Genomic DNA, 6,516 nt, shown 5'->3' with positions numbered 1-6,516 from the left:
TCTTCTCCTCTCTCTCCCCTCGCCTCGCGGTCGCCATTCCTCGGCACCTGGGCTGCGGGGGCGGGCCTTCCGGCCGGCCGCGCTGAGATTGGCCGGCCGGCCAGGTACTTCCGGGTCGCTGCGGGCAGCGCAGCGGCCCTTCTCCTTAGGCAGGCAGGCGGGCAGGCATTAAAGATATCGGCGTGGGCAGCCGAACTAAAAGTACAGATAAGCAAGGTGGGCACTCGCTAAGTAAATAATCCAATAAGCGGGGTGGCACCCGCCAATCCTCACGCAAAATGCGTGCAACGAAATGCTTTAAATGCAGCCAGGAGCGCTCTCAATCGCTAGGATCCCAGCACAGCGCTCCCAGGCGCCAAAGGTCCCCAGAGCAGACCCCTTCAGCAAGAAGGGTCCACAGAAAGCTCAAGAAGTCCAGCAAAAGTCCTTAAAGATGCAGCCAGACAGGGGGACAGCCAGGAAGAGTCCCCCAGCAGTCCATCAGATGTCCAGGAGCTGGGCAGAGCCCAGGGATTCCCCTGAGCCCCAGCAGCAGCATGCCCCTGGCAGATTCAAGTTGAAAACAAGAACATTTTGGAAGGGGATACAACCCCTTCTTATACAGTGCAAAACCTTTGAAGTCCTTTGAAGCAGGCAGTGTGAGAACCAGCTGGACTGGTTTAGAGGGAAGTCCCCTTCAGTATCAGGGACAGAGGTGTCAGTCGCCCAGCGGGAGGTGGAGCCAGCTTTGTAGTTACACAGGAACAGCCCTTCACTATCAGGTGCCATCTCCTCCCACTTCCCTGGCAGCAGATGCTGCCTTTCATCCATGGGCTGACTTCAGACAACCTCCTGGGCTCTCAAGCCCCTGTCATCCTCAAACCAGACAGTCAATCCACAAGCAGGCCCATGCACTCTGGGCCAGGCTCACCAGCCAATCACACGCTAGCATCAACTTACACAATTATTCCAACTTCCAAAAGTAGTACTTCTAGACTAGACACAGTCATGCTGCATACATCATTTTGCAGCATTCACTCTCACGAGTTGATACATACCAAACTCGCCCCTGCACTCCCCACACATCAGGAACTACCATGGGCATACATACTCCCCATTCATTCCTATGGGAGGGCAGGTCACTCACCACACATACAGAGAGCTCATGCACTTTACACTGTACCACAGTGAAAAAGTGCGCAGAGGCCTAAAATCACCAATACCAGGTTCCATAAATAGGCTAGGAAAACGCAAAAAGTCTAGGGGTGAACCTGCCTAATGGGCCGGGTCCAACACAACCCCCTTCCAGCCAAAACGCAGGGTAGACCAATCACACCACTGATGGGCTTCACTGCTTTGGGCGACAAAACCACGGACACGGCCTCGCACAGCAGGGACACCGTCCAGTTTTTCGCCACTCTGAACCTACATGGTTTCCTCCAAATAATAACTCTCTGACTCAACTAGGGTACCCCACTGGTACACACTAGTCATCCACAGCCAAGACCAGGCCATAGGCCATCCAAATCACAGGTCCTAACTAATCCACAGAGTGGGGGGTAGTAACCCCTGGCATACAATAGCCATTCTCCACTCTCTCTCTCAGTGTAGCTACAACTACCACTGATCCAACAACCTAGGGACCATACCCTCAGGCTCACCAGAGGTCACGGGCAAGAATGCCCCACCCTACCTCTACTTCTGGGTTTCCGCACCCTCACAGAAAAGCACTTCACCAGAACACAATTCTCCTACCAGATCAGGACCTCACTCCATCACTGGTCTACCACCTGGAAACTATTTCACTTCTGAGGTACAAAGCACACAGCACAGTTCCTCTTCAAGCAGGTGGGGGGACACTGCACACAGCAAAGCCCCCTTTCCTCTACCTTAGTGAAAACAACAAACTGCAGGTGAGCCCCAGAACACACAGCAAGGGCAGCCCCCTCAGTCTCTTCAGCTGATCCACTTTGGTAGAGATTCCTCTTGACCTAGAAGTTTCCTAATCTCCCAACCTAAGATCTAAACCCTCAGGTTACACCGGGGTCAGAAGTAAGGACACCGTCCCTCTGCACCCCCTTCCAGTTCCAGTATGTCTCAGGCTAGACAGAGCACACGCCAGCGGCGTATCAGCGACACACTCTCCTCCAGTACTCCTCCCAGGTCAGGCCACAACCCCAACCCGGCTTTCCCCCCTCCTCGGGGAACGACCTCCAGAGGCCCCACAAATGGTCAAGCACTCTAGACGGTCAAATGCTCAGCGAGCCAGGACTTCTGCACCCTCCACTTAGGAGCGGTACTGCCCAACACTAGGACCGCCGGAGTTCTGGTTACAGACACTCCCCGTCCTCTAGACACAGGAAGATCCTCCTCAAATGACCTATGTACAGCTTAGGCCCCTGACCTGGCGCTCCCTTAGGGAACCCTCCAGGCCCTGAGATAGGGTTTCAGGCCAACGTGGGACACACCGTCCCACACTCACTCTGCCTCCACTGAGATAGGGCGTGAGCCCCTACACCCCTACCATATTACTGGGACCTAGCTGGGTTACACAGTAACCTCTTCCCCTTCACAGGATCATCAGATACACAAACCACTCCTTTTGGAACCACTCCCTAATGCCTCTGCAAGACATCTAGCACACCGCCAGACATCTACCTTCTTGTCCAGTGCCTCTGCAGGACCTCCTGCATACCACCAGAGGTACACCTCTCATGCAAGCTCTTTAACAAAAAGAAAACTCACACCAACTCCTCCAGTTCAGCACTTCACTCATTCGCACACCCCCCCCCCCCTCAGACTGGTAAGGCAGTTACTACCACCCCTGATCACTCAACCTGACCACATGTGACACAGGTACCAAACTCTGGGAGCGGGGAATGGGAATTAACACACTGGACACATTAAAGCTGCCACCACTGGATCCTACCACACTGGGGAATCCAGACACACACTACACTCAGGGAACAACCACCCTCCTGAGCTAGTCATTTCTCCTCCACACCCCTTCTCTCTCCTATCTACCCACACACACACATGGGGACAGGATTTGGGATTGGACACAGGACCCAGCAAGGGATTCCTAATCTATGGGAACCTCCCCCTCTACTGGCGTCCCGCCCTGTCACTTTCTCTCATCTGCCACTAAACATAAAGTGCAGAACACATTTGAAAATGACACTCTTGAGGAAAAAAAATCAAAAACAATAATCCCAAACATGTGACTATCTGAAAAAAAACAATTGCAGAGTTTTGTAATGTAGCCAGTTGTCGCTATGGCACTGCGCAAACACAAGTCCAAATCCCACCGCTGCCACCAATGTTAGAACTGGCTATTTCTGGTAGGCTAAGGCTGACGCCAAAGCCAGGCAGAAACCACCATTCTAGTCAGGGCAAGGAAGTCACACGCCAAGATAACCTCTGCTCACCCCCTTGGTAGCTTGGCACAAGCAGTAAGGCTAAACTCGGAGGCAATGTGTAAAGCATTTGCGCCAGCGCACAACAGCAACAACATACTAGGCACACCACAAAAGAGACTCCACACAAGGTTATTATAAAAATAACTTTTGTATTGTAAAAACATATCAGATAAAATCACACATATACATGGTGCCAACTGGCACGGGCAATATTCACAGGGATTATGTACACAAGACAGGGCCACAAGGGCCACTGTCATATTCAGATATAACACTTCTAGATAAAATGTAGAATAAAATAATAATCAAAGATAACAACCAGTAACCACTGGTAACAGGAACAAGGACCTTACTAGGACCACCTGTACTAAGAAAGAAGAACCACCTAAGTATCACACAGCATTTAGGGGTTTAAGAAAGAATACATTACTCATGATGCACTAAACCTACATTCAGAGGAGTAGAAAAGACAACCACCTAAGTATCACTCAGCATTTAGGGGTCTAAGAAAGAATACCTTACTCATGATGCAATAAACCTACATTCAGAGGAGTAATAAAGAAGAACACATGATGCCATAAACATTCAGAGGTGTTAAGAATAGAGCACATGATGCAATAAAATACATTCAGGGGTGCAGCGCAAGAAGACACATGACTAAACATTCAGAGGTGCAGCGCATGGGAAGAAAGACACATGATGCAGTAACACATTCAGAGGTGCATAATAAATCAATAGCGCAAAAACACACAGTAGGCAATTACTATTTAAAAGCATAGAAATCACATTGCGCCTACACTACATAAGCCACTACCTGTGGCAGTCCCTAGGCCAACCGGCCTTGATGGGGCAAAGATGCCCTGGGTCCAATGTCAGGGCGCGCTGCCATGCAGCGCCAGTCTCAAAGTACAAAAGCCTAAACGTGGCATGTGCCCACAAAGTGCTGGGCACCTGGGCATCGCAATAAAATAAACTGCGACAGGGTCCTCACTGACCCTTGGGCGCAAACTGCGCCATGCTGGAGCCACACAGGCTCTAAAACAAACACTGTGGCCAAACGTGGGAGACCTCAGGCTCTGCAAACAATGCCCCCCTCGAGCCTTCTCCTGGCTCTGGACAACGTTGGGGCGACCCGCTGCCAACTGGGGCCGCCCTGACTCTGCGCCGTTCACGGTGGAGTCCCCTACGGGCGACTCTAATTTCTCAAACTGCCCCCAGAGCCTCTCAGGGTTCTAAATACGAAAAATGGGGCGGGGAGCCTCTCTGGGCTCCGTGCACGTTGGGGCGACCCACTGCCAACCGGGGCCGCCCTTGAAGCCCTCATGGCTTCAGACAACAAGCAGCGCGAACTCGCGCTACTGCGGGGGGGGGCGGACACCGACAATGTGTCCCGGCGCCCCTCCCCTGCTCCATTCTGCCCAGCCCCAGCCCAGACTCACCGGGCTCTCCTCTGCGGGGCTCATCCGGGCGGCGGCTCCTTCTTCTGGCCAGCGCGGAGCTCCTCTTCCACCACGGAGCCCCGCCGGCCCGCTCAGACGTTCTCGGCTGCTCTCCTCTCGCTGCAGGGCTCCCTCCGCTCACGGGAGCCCTGTAAGCCGGCCGCCATCACTCTTCTCCTCTCGCGGTCGCCATTCCTCGGCACCCGGGCTGCGGGGGCGGGCCTTCCGGCCGGCCTCGCTGAGATTGGCCGGCCGGCCAGGTACTTCCGGGTCGCTGCGGGCAGCGCAGCGGCCCTTCTCCTTAGGCAGGCAGGCGGGCAGGCATTAAAGATATCGGCGTGGGCAGCCGAACTAAAAGTACAGATAAGCGAGGTGGGCACTCGCTAAGTAAATAATCCAATAAGCGGGGTGGCACCCGCCAATCCTCACGCAAAATGCGTGCAACAAAATGCTCGAAATGCAGCCAGGAGCGCTCTCAAGCGCTAGGATCCCAGCACAGCGCTCCCAGGCGCCAAAGGTCCCCAGAGCAGACCCCTTCAGCAAGAAGGGTCCACAGAAAGCTCAAGAAGTCCAGCAAAAGTCCTTAAAGATGCAGCCAGACAGGGGGACAGCCAGGAAGAGTCCCCCAGCAGTCCATCAGATGTCCAGGAGCTGGGCAGAGCCCAGGGATTCCCCTGAGCCCCAGCAGCAGCATGCCCCTGGCAGATTCAAGTTGAAAACAAGAACATTTTGGAAGGGGATACAACCCCTTCTTATACAGTGCAAAACCTTTGAAGTCCTTTGAAGCAGGCAGTGTGAGAACCAGCTGGACTGGTTTAGAGGGAAGTCCCCTTCAGTATCAGGGACAGAGGTGTCAGTCGCCCAGCGGGAGGTGGAGCCAGCTTTGTAGTTACACAGGAACAGCCCTTCACTATCAGGTGCCATCTCCTCCCACTTCCCTGGCAGCAGATGCTGCCTTTCATCCATGGGCTGACTTCAGACAACCTCCTGGGCTCTCAAGCCCCTGTCATCCTCAAACCAGACAGTCAATCCACAAGCAGGCCCATGCACTCTGGGCCAGGCTCACCAGCCAATCACACGCTAGCATCAACTTACACAAATATTTCAACTTCCAAAAGTAGTACTTCTAGACTAGACACAGTCATGCTGCATACATCATTTTGCAGCATTCACTCTCACGAGTTGATACATACCAAACTCGCCCCTGCACTCCCCACATATCAGGAACTACCATGGGCAAACATACTCCCCATTCATTCCTATGGGAGGGCAGGTCACTCACCACACATACAGAGAGCTCATGCACTTTACACTGTACCACAGTGAAAAAGTGCGCAGAGGCCTAAAATCACCAATACCAGGTTCCATAAATAGGCTAGGAAAACGCAAAAAGTCTAGGGGTGAACCTGCCTAATGGGCCGGGTCCAACAGTAGCAATCTACCAGGCGTTTCAATTTCAGAGTGGCATGTACATGGACTTATGGTGGCATCCAAGCAGTATGTATCCTCATTATGTTTAAAAAATAATAAGTGATTCATTTCCTTCTTATGAAGTTCTTCCATTTTCTTTAGTCCTTCAGCCACAGTAATTAGTCTGCCATGAAAGTCACACACAACCTCTCCTTTTTGAAAAATGCGGTCTATGATGACCATCATTGTCCCTTCTTGATTAATTACAG

This window comes from Lissotriton vulgaris, chromosome 3_2, assembly GCF_964263255.1.
Source record: "Lissotriton vulgaris chromosome 3_2, aLisVul1.2, whole genome shotgun sequence".
NCBI classification, from domain to species: Eukaryota; Metazoa; Chordata; class Amphibia; order Caudata; family Salamandridae; genus Lissotriton; species Lissotriton vulgaris.
This window is presented reverse-complemented; position numbering follows the sequence as displayed.